This window comes from Cryptomeria japonica, chromosome 4, assembly GCF_030272615.1.
Source record: "Cryptomeria japonica chromosome 4, Sugi_1.0, whole genome shotgun sequence".
NCBI lineage: Eukaryota > Viridiplantae > Streptophyta > Pinopsida > Cupressales > Cupressaceae > Cryptomeria > Cryptomeria japonica.
In genome coordinates, this window is record NC_081408.1 from 623457609 (window position 1) to 623475910 (window position 18302).

The 18302-nt window shown below is 34.9% G+C and overlaps 1 long non-coding RNA gene across 1 annotated transcript; it reads right to left on the reverse strand.

Annotated features, from left to right (window-relative positions):
- Positions 1 to 14511: 14511 nt before the first annotated feature.
- LOC131079068 (uncharacterized) lies at positions 14512 to 15180 on the reverse strand. The gene is made up of 3 exons (XR_009113909.2): positions 15104 to 15180; positions 14917 to 15012; positions 14512 to 14671 (listed from the first exon to the last, which is right to left on the reverse strand). It is a non-coding gene; the product is annotated as an uncharacterized LOC131079068 (long non-coding RNA).
- Between the last annotated feature and the right edge of the window lie 3122 nt (positions 15181 to 18302).

The window sequence follows — 18302 nt, forward strand, 5'->3', positions numbered from 1 at the left end:
AAACCTCCTCAATCCAATGGTGACCTCAGATCTGACCCAACAAGATCTAATAATAACCTGCAATAGAAAGCTCCAAAATGCAAACCCCAAAATTCTCTCAATTGGCAAACCAATGGCACTCTAATGGCTCTGATACCATGTGAGATTTTGCCAAGATCAAGAGGCAATGGAAAGCACAAATAAGAGAGAACAAAATAGATGATAGAAATAAACTGTATTCTATCAAGATGAAAAATATGATCAACTGGATCATTAAGCATTCGTTACATATAATGAATATGAGTCTGCTTATATAGGCAAGGCTATATGGATATGTGAGCACACAAACATGACATGTGGCTCAATAAGAAACAAGGGTCGGTAGGAAATAGGTGTGCGTAGGTAGGAGAAATAATATAATAGTCCACACAAGATCAACACCATAAAAGGTGGAAATTCTCCTACACACACTATCCCAATGTGGCACAAACACCCAAGTGTCTCATACCCAAACTACTATGAAATGCATTTCCTAAGTAAATTTAAGTAAGTGTAATAATATTCAAGATGAATAATTATTTACACCAACAGAGATAATGGAGTTAGATAGTGGGGAACCCACGTATCAACCCACTCACTTGACTCACACTGATCCCAATCACACCGGAAACAACTCTAACAAAAACAAGCCAACGCTCATGTCCAAATGGTCCATGCACTTGCATCTGAGATGAGAAATGAATGCATTTTTGAAGAATCTTTAATTGTTTGACAATCCAATCTATCTCCCACTGTTCCCTCCTCAACCAACCAAAAGAATCTGCTCACTGCTGAATCAAGAGTACCTCCATGTGACAATGCTGAACTACACCAATCAACAATAGAACGTGCATCAAAGAAATTTGCACTTGAAATCCTCAATTGCTCCTTAACTAGAGCTCTCTTCAAACATGCACCTGCTCCATCATGCTCTCCCTTCCCATGCCCTGCCTCAAAAAAACACCAAATATGAGGTTTATGCCTCTCCACATGCATTCTACTCAACCAATAAAACATACGAGCATTCTTGAATTGACCCGTATAGTTATCTGATCATATTATATGTCGGTCAATTGCAATATCTTTCTCATGCAAGAACTCAAAAAAATTCTCAAAAGAATGTTGCACATACTCAGGGGAGTGTGATCTATCATCACTCATATAAAAATGATACTCCCTGATTATCTTCCTGTCCTCTTCTATGCTATCAGGAGCATGTCTATATGTAATGTGAACAAAAATAGCAATCTAGACTGAATTGTAGTATTGAGACTATACCTCATTCTGTGGTTGCAATGTATAGTTCTCTGCAAAATCAACCACCGATACAATAGTGCCAATCGGAAAAGAGTTCTTACACATCCTGAACTGTTGATCCAACCACTGAGAGCTATGGGTGTGCTTTGCATACTTGTAGAAAATATTTTCCTTAAAATCCAAAATAAAATCAACAATACTCACTTCTCTTGAGACTAATTTGCATCTAGAACCTTCACCTCCACTCTTCAAAGTATATTTCATTGTCTCGTATCTTTTTTTCTCAACATAATTATTTCCAAACTCGTGTTCGCTTCCCTCATGAAAACATAAAACAAACTTTGACAACCCACCGCATTCTGAGCACTTCTCATTCAAACAATCATTTCTATAGAAATAGCACCCATCATCTCTAGGGCATAAAAATAGATCTTGCAAGTCTCTTGATGATCTCGGAAATAGCATTGCACCACACTCTTGCAACATCTCATTAGTATGCATTGTAGAACGAATATGACATAAAAGTTCATGGTATATTGAAAACTCCACATGGTACTTGCAACAACAGGTATTGTGAATCTTAAGAGGAACACAATAAAATGGTTTCAAAGATTCAAAGGTCCTTTGTGATATTTGCAAAGTTGGATGTAATTCACAAAAAAATTTGTACAACATTGTTTGGCTTGATTCCAAGAAATGTTTGGGATGCGGTGTGCGGTCTTAGTTGTCAATTCTTAATTTCAAAAAGTCCTTTACATTGGGTGACACTCTAGAATTAGAGTGCCAAAATTGTTGAATCTCTTCCTTCACATTGTTAGTCAACTTTCTATCAACACGTGGAAGCCTCCCACCAAATGCCCATGTATCTTGTTGAAGTGGATCGTCAAGTCTTTGTCTTCGTGCAAGTGCTCTATCCAAAGTTTTACGGTTTATGTTAAAATCAACACAAGTTTGTCTCATTTGACGAGCCTTCCTCAATTGATGGCTTACTAAGGAGGTTGTAATCACTCTTCGAGCGGATCTCTTATCTCTTTCTTTGGTATTCTTTCTAATAGAATTGAGAGCGTCAAATAGATATTTCGCAATAATAGAATTTCTCTCCATCTTCTTGTTCATACGAATCTTCAATTTGTTTATCAATGGTCTCATCTTTATCATCTTTAGCAATTGAACAAAGAGTTGGCATTTCTCGGTCAATGTCTTATTGCTAAAATTTTGGTTGAAAAGTTGTGTAGCCCACAACCAAACGGTTCTTGTTGACCTCTTGCTTTCAAGATTCACAATAACATTCTCATTGATTTCAAATAACCATTTTGGGGTTCTTGAAGGTCTTGGATTTGGAATTTGTCTTTCATCCATGAGAGGGTCTTCATTTCTAAAGTAATTAGGTGTTACATATGGTTCACTTGGTTGAGCAATTCCACCTTCAACGTTAAATTTTTCCACATTTTCACCTCCTATGTCAAAATTTTCCACATGTTGAGCATTTTCATTATCACTTTCAAAATTTTCACTTTCAAAATCTACATTTTCATTTTCAATAACTTGTGGCACATTTTCAAATTCAATTTCCTCTTCAGTTGAAGTAACATTAGCAATATTTAACATACCTTGTCTTCTCCTCCTATGACATTCTCTATCTCTTTCTCTATACACTTCAATTTGGTCATTTGAAAGTTTTCTTTTGTGTTTAGACTTCCGATGACTACTACTCCCCATTTCCCTCCACACATATGCTCCTTCGTGATTGACAATGTAAGTTTTCACTTTAAGAATCTCCCAAAAGAACAAATTTGTCTCTAGCTGTCTAAAAACCCGTGATCCTCGATAGAATATAGAATATGTAGACTGTGGACCATTGGAATCTACAGAATGGCCCAAAATTGAATATTTGATTTTAGTACAAAAATTTGTGGTCCCCAAAAAATTTCCCATTGCCGCCATTTATTTAGTAAACTACCACATGGCAGAAATCCGTTATACGATTAAATCGGATATCAGATTTTATTAGTCATATTTTAGAGAGAGAGAGAGAGAGAGAAGGAGAGGGAGAGAGGGAGAAAGAGAGAGAGGAGGAGAGGGAGAGAGGGAGAAAGAGAGAGAGAGAGAGAGAGAGAGAGGAGAGGGAGGGAGAGAGAGAGAGAGAGAGAGAGAGAGAGAGGGAAGGAGAGGAGAGAGAGAGAGAGAGAGAGAGAGAGAGAGAGAGAGAGAGAGAGAGAGGCCCTATGGTGTCGTTAGGGGTCATATGGTGTCCTAAGGGGTCATATGATGTCCTAAGGGGTCACATATTTAGAGAGAGAGAGAGAAGGAGAGGGAGAGAGGGAGAAAGAGAGAGAGGAGGGGAGGGAGAGAGAGAGAGCATGCATGAGAGAGAGAGAGAGGTCCTATGGTGTCGTTAAGGGTTGTATGGTGTCTTGGGACACCATAGGACCCCTTAAGACACCAAATCATGTCGTTAGGGCTCATATTGTGTCTTACAGGGTCGTAGGACACAATATGACCCCTAACGACATGAATTAGTGTCTTAAGGGGTCCTATGGTGTCGTTAGGGGTCATATGGTGTCCATAGGGGTCATATGGTGTCCCATGAACCCTTATGACCTCTTAGGACACCATATGACCCATAATGACACCATATCAGGTCGCTTTGGGTTATATTGTGTCCTAAGGGGTCATATTGTGTCCTAAGGGGTCCTATGGTGTCCCAAGACACCATACGACCCCTATGGACACCATATGACCCCTAACGACACCATAGGACCCCTTAAGACACCAAATCATGTCGTTAGGGGTCATATTATGTCTTACGGGCTCGTAGGACACAATATGACACCCAACGACATGATTTGGTGTCTTAAGCGGTCCTATGGTGTCGTTAGGGGTCATGTGGTGTCCATAGAGGTCATATAGTGTCCCATGAATCCTTATGACCTCTTAGGACACCATATGACCCCAAATGACACCATATTGGGTCTCTTTGGGTCATATTGTGTCCTAATGGTCATATTGTGTCCTAAGGAGTCCTATGGTGTCCCAAGACACCATATGACCCCTATGAACACCATATGACCCCTAACGATATCATAGGACCCCTTAAGACACCAAATCATGTCATTGGGGGTCATATTGTGTCTTACGGGGTCGTAGGACACAATATGAGCCCTAACGACATGATTTGGTGTCTTAAGGGGTCCTATGGTGTCGTTAGGGGTCATATGATGTCCATAGGGGTCATATAGTGTCCCATGAACCCTTTTGACCTCTTAGGACACCATATGACCCCTAATGACACCATATTGGGTTGCTTTGGGTCATATTGTGTCCTAAGGGGTCCTATGGTGTCCCAAGACACCATATGACCCCTAACCACCATAGGACCCCTTAAGACACCAAATCATGTCCTAAGGGGTCATATTGTGTCCTACGACCCCGTAAGACACAATATGACCCCTAACGACATGATTTGGTGTCTTAAGGGGTCCTATGGTGTCGTTAGGGGTCATATGGTGTCCCATGAACCCTTATGACCTATTAGGACACCATATGACCCCTAATGACACCATATTGGGTCGCTTTGGGTCATATTGTGTCCTAAGGGGTCATATAGTGTCTGAAGGGGTCCTATGGTGTCCCAAGACACCATACGACCCCTATGGACACCATATGACCCCTAACGACACCATAGGACCCCTTAAGACACCAAATCATGTCGTTAGGGGTCATATAGTGTCTTACAACCCCGTAAGACACAATATGACCCCTAACGACATGATTTGGTGTCTTAAGGGATCCTATGGTGTCATTAGGGGTCATACCCCGTAAGACACAATATGACCCCTAACGACATGATTTGGTGTCTTAAGGGGTCCTATGGTGTCGTTAGGGGTCATATTGTGTCTTATGACCCCTTATGACATAATATGACCCCTAATGACACAATTTGGTGTCTTAAGGGGTCCTATGGTGCCACAAGACACCATATGACCCCTATGGACACCATATGACCCTTAAAGACACCATAGGACCCCTTAAGACACCAAATCATGTCATTAGGGGACATATTATGTCTTACGACCCCTTAGGACACAATATGACCCCTAACGACACAATTTGGTGTCTTAAGGGGTCCTACGGTGTCACAAGACACCATATGACCCCTATGGACACCATATGACCCCTAACGACACCATGGGACCCCTTAAGACAACAAATCATGTTGTTAGGGGTCATATTGTGTCTTACAGGGTCGTAGGGCACAATATGACACCTAACGACATGATTTGGTGTCTTAAGGGGTCCTATGGTGTCCCAAGACACCATATGACCCCTATGGTGTCCCAAGACACCATATGACCCCTATGGACGCCATATGACCCCTAACGACACCATAGGACCCCTTAAGACACCAAATCATATCGTCAGGGGTCATATTGTGTCTTACGGGGTTGTAGGACACAATATTGGGACACCATATGACCCCTAACAACATGATTTGTTGTCTTAAGGGGTGTTATGGTGTCTTGGGACACCATATGACCCATTATGACACCGTTATGGACACCATATGACCCCTAACGACACCATAGGACCCCTTAAGACACCAAATCATGTCATTAGGGGTCATGTGGTGTCCTAAGGGGTCATAGGCCACAATATGACCCCTTAGGACATAATATGTCCCAAAGCAAACCAATATGGTGTCATTAGGGGTCATATGGTGTCCTAAGAGGTCATAAGGGTTCATGGGATACCATATGACCCCTAACAACATGATTTGGTGTTTTAAGGGGTCCTATGGTGTCCCAAGACACCATAGGACCCCTAACGACACCGTAGGACCCCTTAGGACACCAAATTGTGTCGTTAGGGGTCATATTATCTCTCTCTCTCTCTCTCTCTCTCTCTCTTTCTCCCTCTCTCTCTCTCTCCCTTTCCATTTCCCTCTCCCTCTCTCTCTCCCTCTCTCCCTCTCTCTCTCTCTCTCTCTCTCTCTCTCTCTCTCTTTCTCCCTCTCTCCCTCTCCTTCTCTCTCTCTCTCTCTAAAATATGACTAATAAGGATTTCTGCCATGTGGCAGTTTACTAAATAAATGGCAGCAACAGGAAACTTTTTGGGGACCACAAATTTTTGTACTAAAATCAGATATCGGATTTTATCGGATATCCAATTTTTGTAGTCAAATTTTTAAATTTAAATTTCAGCTTGGGAATGCTTTGGTATTTGGCTTGGAAGTGACAAGCCTGGAAAGTCAATTGAAAAAACGTGTTTTTCAGTATTCCTTGATTTTCCAGACTTTACACTGGTGGCTGATGACTTTTTTTGTAACCAAAATTGATAAAATGAAAAGGGTTTTTTAAGGATGTTCCCAACTTTCCAACAATATAGGGCTTGTCTTATTTTGACATTAATAAATAATTATTATTTATTTTCTAATTGAATTCTGACAATAGTCCTGATTGATATACTGATTGAAAAACACTCATAACATTCAAACAGTATAACATTTTTTGAAACCGAAACATGCGTCGCATCCTATGCTTCGTCTACTATAGGGAAAAATTTAAAAAAATTAAATTTCATAAGGTTTTGACCAAGTTAAGGTGGTCAGACGTAGGGTTTTCTGAATTTCTGAAAAAGTTGTAGTAAAAAATTCATAAATAATTATTTAATTTATAAAAAATTAAAAACAAATATATGTCACATTCGAACATGAGTCTAATACTTATATTATAAATATTATAAAAAAATATTAAGATTTGATTGTGATTAGGGTGGTCAGACATACGTCTACTTCTTATTTTTTTCCTAAAATTGTAGTACCACTGCATTGAAATTTGAAATTTTCATCAAATAGGGTTTTTTTTTTCCAAAAAACAACTAGTAGCTTAGAAACTACATTCAATTTTCTATATATATTCTCTTCTTACATATTTTAAAAATAATGTTCACAACTTATTCAAATTTTCATGTCAAGTTGCATAACTCTGATTTTCTGAAATTTCATTGCCACTTAAGAGCCTGTTTTGGCACACCATGATCCTGCACATACCCTTGTAATAGTTCTCAAAATTCAAATAATGAATGATATGAGTAAATTCAAGGTAAATTAAAGTCCTTGTACAAGCCTTCTATTCCTATAAGGGTTTACTGAACTTCAGGCTTAAGTAAACTCATGTCATGCATCAATTAGAAATGATACAAATAGTTCAAGGGATAGGTAACTTGGCAAAAGATGGAGTTCCAAAATTCATGCAGAAGGGGCCTGAAAAGGAGGAGGTTAGAGGCAGTTTGCAACAATTCCACCTCATTTTATATTCCCTCATGGGTTAATCACCACTTAAGACCTTTTTTTGTAGTAGTTAGCTCTTAGTTTAGAACAATTTTGATCCTTCTTAAATGTGTGCTTCAAGATCAAATTTGACCTCAAGGCCATATCATGCAAAGTTGGTGATGTTTTCAAGGAAGAAGCATTCAATTCTTCATTCAGTTCAAGGTTAGTTCTTCTCAGTTCATCTTCAGCTCCTTCAAGGGTCTTTTTCTATAAGACTTCTTCTCCTCTCTTTTTCTAAGTTAGTTCCTTTTTCTCTTTGCCTTTTTTGCACTCAACATTAAGGCACGAGACATTGTAGCTTAATGGAAGAATTTTTCAGATTTGTAACAACAACTCTTTTATTTTTTCAATAAAATAGCAGCATGTTTTCCTCCTTAATAGTTCATGTGTTGTGCTGAATGAAATATTTGATGAAGTTCTTGTGATTCATTGTTAGAATTCTCTTATTTTGTCTCTTTCAAACAACATTAATGCAAGAAAATGTATGGTAATTACAGGTTATAGATTGTGTTCAGCTAGTCTTAATAGTTTGTAGTTGTGAAAACTCATTGTTTTCCTTCAAGAAATCTCTGAAACTAGCCCTTTTCTATGAAATATTTATGTATTACATGCTTTGTTGATTTGTGACAAACAAGGTTTCTTTTGTTAAGATGTGTTATGAGTTAGTGCAACTGATTAGGTTTCTTAAATATTTGGTGCATCGCCTCTTAGGATAGGTTTCAATTCAAGTTTTCTTCCTATCTCTTTTACCATACACGAAATAGTTTTAGATGTTACATCAAGGAGAACCAACTCACTCTGGAGATTCACCTTCAATTTGAGAAACCCACAGGCTCGAAGGTCTTTCCATGTTTCACAAGATTCTTGAGATTTCAACTTAAGCATCACAAGTGCAATCTTGGTGACAACACATCCAATACAAGTGTGGATACTAGGGAGAACCATCGGTGTAGATACACGTCACCAAGTCATCGTGGCTTTCGTGTAATATATTAATTTATATAGAGGGAAAAAGAAGTATAGCTTGGTTCGTGCTCTCTCACTTTGGCCTTATGTGGTGCCCTGGAGACAAGCCCTCCTACCTATATAGAAGATGATAATAATTTCTATTACACTCAAGGTCTAATGGAAGGTGAGGGGAGATGATACTTTTGTTATCACCTCTAGGATTATTAAAATAAAATGTGTAGAATGCACCAAACACTTCAAACAAGTTCTTTAACCCAAAATAAAAAAGGTGTGACTCTAATTAAACTAGAAATGCAAAGATACACACCTAGATTACTCCTGCAACAAATGACTAGTAGTTTTGATAAATTACCCCCACCTGCAAGAACACTCATTAGGTTAATTTTAGAAATCCAAGTCCAAATGTGAAAGGGGGCCTTCGACAATACAATGTTTTCTCTTTTTCAAGATAGTTGCAGTGCTTTGTTAGTCCAAATAAGGGGGTTAGGCCAAAACTAAGTCAAAAAACCCTAAAATGGAAAAGATAATGAAAATTGAAAACAAAATCATAGTTATATTAAATGTAGAGGCACTTTTAGAACATAGACATGCAAATATCAGACATAGACACAATTTTAAGATTTGAAACTTGCAAAACAAAATCTAAACACAGACGTGATAACAGGCAACTCAGACATTGTTTCTTGGCAGAGACACGATATGATGAGTCATAGACATGATTTTTGGAAACCTGCACCTGCAACAGACATAAAAACCAAAAACGTGGAAATAACATAGGATGGAATCATAAATTCCACCATATGAGTTGGAATCATGAAATTCCAAGCATAGGTTTGTCATGGATGCCACAGGTGTAATACATAAGTGTGAAATTAACATCGAGTGCAATTTTTGACACTATATATATATATATATATATATAGCGAGAGCGAGAGAGAGAGAGAGAGAGAGAGAGAGAGAGAGAGAGAGAGAGAGAGAGAGAGAGAGAGAGAGAGAGAGAGAGAGAGACTGACTTTTGATTAGTTGTTTCATGGCAACAATCTAAAGATGACATGTGTCCTTGGGGATTTAGGCTCAAGGTATCATGTCATTTGATTAAGGATATGATAATTCAACTTTAAGATCTTTTTAATGTACCCATTGCACACTTAAGAAGACAATTATATTGAGAGAGTAAGAGAAAAAACAAAGATGAAGAGAAAAGAGAGATACATATACGATATAAAGAGGTGAAGAAATAAAAGAGAGAGAGAAAGGGAGAGCACAAGAGAGGGAGAACAATGAGACAAAGGTGGAGAAAGAGATGAAGATGGATAGAGAAAGAGGAACATAGATAGGGAGAGGGATATGGAGATACAGATAGAGAGAAGAGAGAGAAATAAAGATAGAGATAGAGATAGAGAGAGGTAAAGAGAGGCATATAGAGATAGAGAGAGATATAGGGAGAGACAAGTAGAGATTTAGATGGTTAAATATGGAGATAAAAATATAGAGATGTTGCAAGGTGTGTGCCCTTGGTCTCCTTTCACTGTGTAGCACAGTGCTCAAGTTTGTGACATGGCTTAATTGCCTCCTATAAATTTTATAAGTCTAGTGGTTGTATCGGGCATTAACATGTCGATGTTTTGGTGCAACGATAACCACACTTGTAAAAAGTGGTATTAGAAATTGGTTACACATTTAAAACCCCTCGCTTGTGCTTGGGGGAATTGTTGTAAGGTGTGCGTCCTTGGTCTCATTGTGTTGTGCAGCGCAATTCTCGAGTTTGTGACATGGCTTAACCACCTCCCGTGGATTCTATAAGTCTAATGGTTGTATCGGGCATTAACAGGTCGATCTTTTGGTGCAATGACAACCACACTTGTAACAAGAGATAGTGAGAGAGATAGAGAAAATAGACAAAGGAAAATAGAAAGAGAGAAGAAGAGAGAGACATAGATAGAGATAATGTTAAATAAAGAGAGGGAGATAGAGGTATGAGTAGAGGTAGATATATTGAGAATTAAAGAGGGAACCCTCTCTCCCTCTCCTTATCCATCTCCATCTTCACATCCATCTCTTTCACTAGCTCCTTACCCCTATTTCTCTCTCTCACACCTTCCCCCCTATCACTCTCTCTTTATATCCCTATCTTTCCCCCTCTCACTATTGAAAAATAGATCAAAGCTTTCCCTAATTGGCATTCCACACCTCTTCAATGTACCCATTGCACACCAAGGTGTGATTACTAGTTTTATTCCTATCACTTTTCTTTCTTATTCTTCTCAACTAAACAAATATAAACTTAATTATTTTGTTTATTATTTTGGAGTTTTTATGTATATAGGTCATTCACACCCTTATACAACTATAGAATGTCTCCCAACATTAATAAATATTGTGCGAGCTTAAATAACATAAGTTAGATGCTAGATAGTCTAGCAAGATATAACACTAATTTATAGAAGTTGATCAATCATATAACTTAGATATCACACCTAATAAAATATGATTTAACCCAAGCCATGCTAATAGTAAAATCTTAATGCATACCTTGAAAACACTGACAACCTATTCTTTCAATTCTGAGCAGCCAAAAAGAAGATTTCCTATGCGCAAGTGTTTATCCATTTACACATTTAGGCCTAAACTAAAACTACTGAGACAAATTAGGTATACCAAGCCTATTACTAGACTTAGATCATAATGACATATAAATATGATATCCATACAATTTCTCATTAAGGAACATAAATTCTATAGCTTAATTGATGTAAAAATAGAAACATTTAGGTCAAAATAATAATGAAAATCAACAATACTTACTAAATAATTGCTACCGTGAAATTACTATTATTTTAAAATTTATGTTACTTGAAAATATTGAAATAAAAATTTAACATGTGTTGATACAATAAAACTCATTTTACCACTACATTCTTTGCAAATCCTTGTGAGTCTCCTATCATCTATTTGGTCTACCAAAATGTAAACTAGTGTGCAAAATTCCATTATGTCAAATTCTAAAATTGAACATTTAATTTTTCATCTATAATTTTTTTCTCAAACATGAATAGTGAAGTAATTTATAACCAAAAATATGTTTTAGGTTTATTAGCAACAACAACAAAACAATATATATATTTCTTATAAACTTTAAACTACTCCAACTTTAAAAAAAAATGATAGAATACACATGAGAAATATTTTGTTGTCATAAAATAGAATTTTCTTTAATAGTTTACACATTCTTTCATTAATTTACAATAATCATTACATTGTTTAATAATAGTTCAACTGACAAACAATAATAAAAAATATTTTTTAATAAAATATTATACACATCTAAAATTAAATATATTTTATTTAATAAAATAAAACAATAAAATAATTGAAACTTTATTTGGATTGTTTGGCCAAATGGGCTTTGATCAAATGTAGAGTTGGAATATTGTGGATGGGGGGCAATTATGTCTGGAATTGTCTCATGTGTTGGATCTAGTGGAGAAAGACAAGGTTGTGTACCACCCTTTGTTTGTGGGACGGTTAGCCCTTCTTGCTTTGTATCTCTTTTTGTGATTGAATAAATTTTTACCCATTTTTTATTTTTATAGAAGAAAGAATATTAAATAATAATTTTAAAAAAAATCCAAAGATTATCAAAATTTAAAATTACCAAGAAAATTCACATAACAGTGATCTTTTATACCAATATACGTCTAGAGAGCTACCCACCATAGTATTAAACATTTGAAACTATATTACCATAGTACAAGTTAAGTTGAGTTCCAACGTGTCTTAGGGGAGAAGACCTAGTAGTTGAGCACCCCAACTTCATGCATCTCAAAATCTTAGTGGAAATTTCAAATCACTCCTATTTTTTTACGGCAGCTAACTTGGCAAGTCCCTTGCTTATAACTAAGGTTTCAAGGCCACATCATCAAATATGATGCCACATCAGCATGCTTTTTGCCAAGGTGTTCAAAACAACCCAAAAAGGTGAGACCAATGGTCGTGCAAAAAGGGGTATCACACGATTGGTTGCTTTTCACAACTATTGGTACAATATTGTCAAAAATAATTGGACATTAAATCAATGAGTGTGCATAAAAAATCAACAAGCGTAGGTATTAAATCAACAACTACTCTCATAGGGCTATAGCTATTTTGGCTCCAAAATGTTATATTCGTACGTCGTGTTATATGACATTCACGTATTATTGACTGTGGATAACGCAATTAACGACTGTGATTTTCACGAATGTCATATAACACAATATAACATTTTGAAACCAGAATAGCTTCTCAAGCCATAAGCCATCAGAGCCATGAGCCATTAGACCATGAAAGACATAATGGTTTTAGAATACTGTTAACCATTGGCGTCTTCTACCTCACCCTCTGACTTTCTCAAATAATGAACTAATTGGTCAAACTGTTTGTGGATTAATTTGTGTGATAGTTTTTCATTATTAGTGAGCCACACTGGGCAATGGCTACGCAGCAGACAAAATGGCCCGCTGCCATGCCTTCTCCATCGGATGCCCCCATGCCATCCCATGCCATCACGCTAGTCAATGGCTGTCCAATCAAAGGCAAATGGTCCCATTCACCCGTACATCACACGGAGCTCCCTGCCATTAATCCTGAATGCCCGGTTTTACGTGCTCTTCCTCCCATCAATCCTCAACGTGTAGTTTACCTGCTTTAAAAAATATTAATAAAAATAAAATGTTTATAATTTTTTTAAAATATTTTTTTCAAAAATTTTGTTTCCATGTTTTTCGATTATTTTATTCAATTGAATTATTTTTTAATAAATTTGGAAAAAATGTATGTTGATTTAAAAAAATAAATATTATCAAAATAAATATATTAATTCAACATGTTTCTTTTTTAATCCAAATAAATGTATAATGATTGTCATTGTACGTAAAAATATATTTTCATTTTAGTGAATTTATTTAAACGGGTTGTTAATTATTATTTTAACCATTATATATCATTATTTTTTCCATGTTTATATTTTAATTTTTCTAACATATTTTCTCTATCAATCGATTGCACTAATAATTTTAAATTATTCAACGACTATATTTTTAATGTACTAATAATTTTAAATAAAATTAATGATTTATACAAAATTAAATAGAATTTTTTTATACAATAAAAGTGGTATTATTCATAAAATTAAATTAATGTTTCATACATGAATAAGTTAACCTTTTTTTCTCTCATTTATTGTTGTACCTATGTTTATCATTGATAACTTAGTTATACCAGATCAAGCTCTAGACAACTTGTTTTTGGACTATGATATAAGATAAATAGAAAAATAAGTGAATTATACATCTTGCCCTACTTATAAAGAATAGAACCAAATACTCATGCTTGTTAATTCGATAGAATAAAATAAACAATATTCTCATTTTAATGATGCCTTTTATTTTCTAAAATGGAGATGCTTTGAATATTTCAATATGAAGTTCTGTGTTTTCCTTGAAGATGTAAATAGAACCCAGTTCATAGTTAAATCAATTATTAGTTTGAATGAGTTTTAAATTGGGACAAGATTCTATTTGGATAAGATATGTATGGAAAAGTACTAGTCAAATAAATCAAAATCCTACTAGACACCTATATAGTGTTTTAATGACTTGTTTACTATCAAGGGTTCTAGACAAGTTAGTTCATGTCTCTATTAGTTTTGGTGAATGTTTATAGTTTTGCATTCTTAATCAAGTGACAATTTCTTTGGTCTACACCTCAAAATCATTAAAAATTTACACAACACATGACATGTTAGATGTCAAAACATATTTGAAGTATCATGTAAAAATAACATGACCCAAAGAAAATTGCATGCTAATGGCATAAAATGAATAAAATTCACAATGGATTTAGCCAATTTCTCACATACACAATAGTAGTCAACTCAAAAATATAGTATGCAAATAATGTCTATATCTTGAAAAAACAAGCCACTCCATCCAAGATCCAATTTCTAAATAGAGTTTACACACTCAATAAATAATCCATTACAATAAAGTATCATACACCATAATGGTTATCCAGGAAAATATTGACCACGATCCTCCATTATAGTATCATCAATACCTGCACATATAATGAGCTAGTTATAAAATTAATTTACAAGTAAAAGAATCATTATTGATTGAAGTTCAATTCATAATGTTTTTACAAGTAAAAGACTCATTATTGATTGAAGTTCAATTCATCATTTTTTTCCCGATCATTTAAAGCTGCAATAACATGCATATTTAACATGTCAACTTAAATAAAATTAATTTAGAAGTTAAAGATCCAAAATTTGATTGAAATTTAATTTTCAATTTTCTTACCATCTCTAGTTTGCATTGCATCCATTGTTGTTGTTTGGTTAAGATCCATAGGAAAGGGCAACATATGTTCTTCATGTATTTGTTGATCATTTAAAACTGCAAAAACATGCACATCAACTTAGATAAAATGTTCAACCGTAAAGCCACATTATGTAATTACTATGAAGAATATTATATTATTTAATACCTGGATTGGCTTGTCGAAATGTCTGAGTGGGGATAACATTGGCCATTGAATACAAGCAATGTATATAACTCATACTGCACATGAATAAACTATATCAATAAATAAAAGATATCTATGAAGAAATACATTGAATTTGACTCTCTATGCTTCTTGCGTACAAAGTTTGTCTTTGTGCTATCCAACAAACCTTCTCCTTTGACAAAGTGAGGGAGCCTTTCAAGAGGGATTGCAGCACATAAGTCCATTTGACCACCAACTCCAATAGGTGTCCATTCAAGGTCATCACTTGAGAAATGATTTCCTTGGTTTGGAATATCTTGGACACCTAGTTCGATAAGTGATTTCCATTTGTTGTTTTTGTTTTTACCCATTCTGAATAATATTAAGATAGTTAGTGACCCTCTATCTTATTCAAATATGTTGGAACAATTACATTAATTTTTCTAATCTCCATAACACAATTCTCTTTGCCTTAGTGTTCACACTTTCTTTTGAGTTTCAAAATAATATTAGAATGAAATTCAATGACATGTTGCAAAAATCATAGAAATAGAAACCATAAAAAATAATTTACTAATATTGAAATTATAGAAATATCATTAAATCCTCGATAATATAAAATTTCATATATATTTTGGTTCAAAGGTATGTTTGATATTTTGTTACAAGTGGATGTAAGATATTTTGTTTCATAGTTTTCTTTTTGTGTGGTTTAGTAATGAGTGACATGTACGTATGGACCCTACTTTTCTTATTTTCTTTTAGGTTTTACTTTTTTTTTATTTTTTAAATTTGAATAAAATTTGACTATCAAAGATGAAGGGTGATGTTTAATGTCTACATGTAAATGGTTTTGATCAAATGTGTTGATATTATGTATATATTATTTTGTGGGATATAATGATGGTAGGATATGAGGTTATGGTGTGGATGTAAATGTAATGTTAGTAGTCTATGTGTGTAATGGGGGATGTTGGATGTATATGATATGATAAGAAGTTATGATATATATATATATATATATATATATATATATATATATATATATATATATATATATATAAGCGATGCATACTATGATGGGTCTAAACCTAGGAGATAAATGTTTATGGAGATTTCAACCTAATTTGCACAAAGAATAATAATTGAAGTGTATAAGGATGCAAACATAAGATGTTATGATGTCTATATCCTATGATATGGATGCCAATGAATACATGATGCCCTTTTGATTGGACAAACGGATGGCAACAATATGAATGGTGATCAAACCTACGATATGGATGTCTACAATGATGTGAACAAGTTATGATATGACATTTCAAAAACAAGAGTAAGTTGGATTAAATGAAAAATTAAAAATCATTATTAATGTTGAATATCTTACATCCACTTGTAACAAAATATCAAACAAAACTTTGAACCTTTGAACCACAATATATGAAATTCTACATAATTTACTAATATTGAAATTATAGAAATATGATTAAATCCTCGATAATATAGAATTTCATATATTGTGGTTCAAAGGTTCAAAGGTTTGTTTGATATTTGGTTACAAGTGGATGTAAGATATTTTGTTTCATGTTTTTCCTTTTGTGTGGTTTAGTAATGAATGGCATGTGCCTATGGACTCCACTTTTCTTATTTTATTTTAGGTTTTTCATTTTTTCATTTTTCTTAGTTATTTTTGGATAAAATTTGACTATCCAAGATGAAGGATAATGTTTGATCATGTCTACATGTAAATGGTTTTGATTAAATGTGGTGATATATATGTGATGGTTTGACCTAGGAGATAAATGTTTATGGAGGTTTCAACCTATTTTGCAAAAAGAATAATAATGGAAGTGTATAAGGATGCAGACATAACATGTTATGATGTCTATATCTCAGATATGGAGGCCAATGAATACGTGATGCCCTTTTGATAGGACAAAAGGATGGCAACAACATGGATGGTGATCAAACCTATAATATAAATGTCTACAATAATGTGATCAAGTTATGATATGACACTTTGAAGACAAGAGTAAGTTGGATTAAATGACAAATTAAAAACATACAATTTATAAGACATCAAACTAAAAAATTAACCAAACCATTGAACTCCTTATAAAAAAATTAACATTTTATTTTTTAAATTCATAGAAAATGGGGTTATTACATGAAAGATAATGCATTTTAAAGATTGAAGAAGAAAGCTACTATGGACAAACTTATCTGATTTTTGGTGTGCAATATGTAGAGATGGCCTTGCTTCATGACGTCTGATTTGGAAATAGCTTTTAGTTGCCTACAAATATTTAAAAATATAATTGATTAGTAATTTCAAATTCATTAACATAAGTTTAAACAATAATTAATCATTAAAAAAATAAGTATAAACAAAAGTCAAATAATAAAAATACAAAAATTATTATATAAGATATATATTTAACAATAATGAAAAATCTATGAAGCCAAGAACTTGTCAATTCTGAATCTCCATTTTCAATAGCTTATTTCATATTTGACGAATTAGCAGTATGAGTTATATAAAACCGGGCGTTCAGGATTAATGGCAGGGAGCTCCGTGTGATGTACGGGTGAATGAGACCGTTTGCCTTTGATTGGACGGCCATTGACTGACGTGATGGCATGGAATGGCATGGGGGCATCAGATGGAGAAGGCATGGCAGCGGGCCATTTTGTCCGCTGCGTAGCCATTGCCGCCACACTGACTTATTGTTGAAAAAATTCACCCAATCTAATCCAAAACCAATTTGACCAAATTCATGAATTATTGAATTCTGTGGGATCTGATCACTCCTATAATACTCATGTACGAAGTTGAAGTTGCGCACGGTTGGGTTTTCTACTTCGCGCCTCTGTATCTTTACATTCTCCTTCCTTTCAGTTGGAACTCAAAGATGGACGGATTCAAGCCTTACATACCTGGCGCTACAAAAATTTCTTTAAATGATAAGAGATATCACGTGTTCCTGAGTTTCAGGGGAAAAGATGTGAGAAAGACTCTCGTTGATCATCTCTTTCAAGCTCTTTCCGCAGCTGGATTGGATGTGTTTCTTGACAGCCACAAATTAAAGAAGGGAGAAATCATTGATTTAGGCCTGGAAAATGCAATTAAGTGCAGTTCAATACGCATTCCTATATTTTCTAAAGTATATGCAAGCTCGGCATGGTGTCTCAAGGAGGC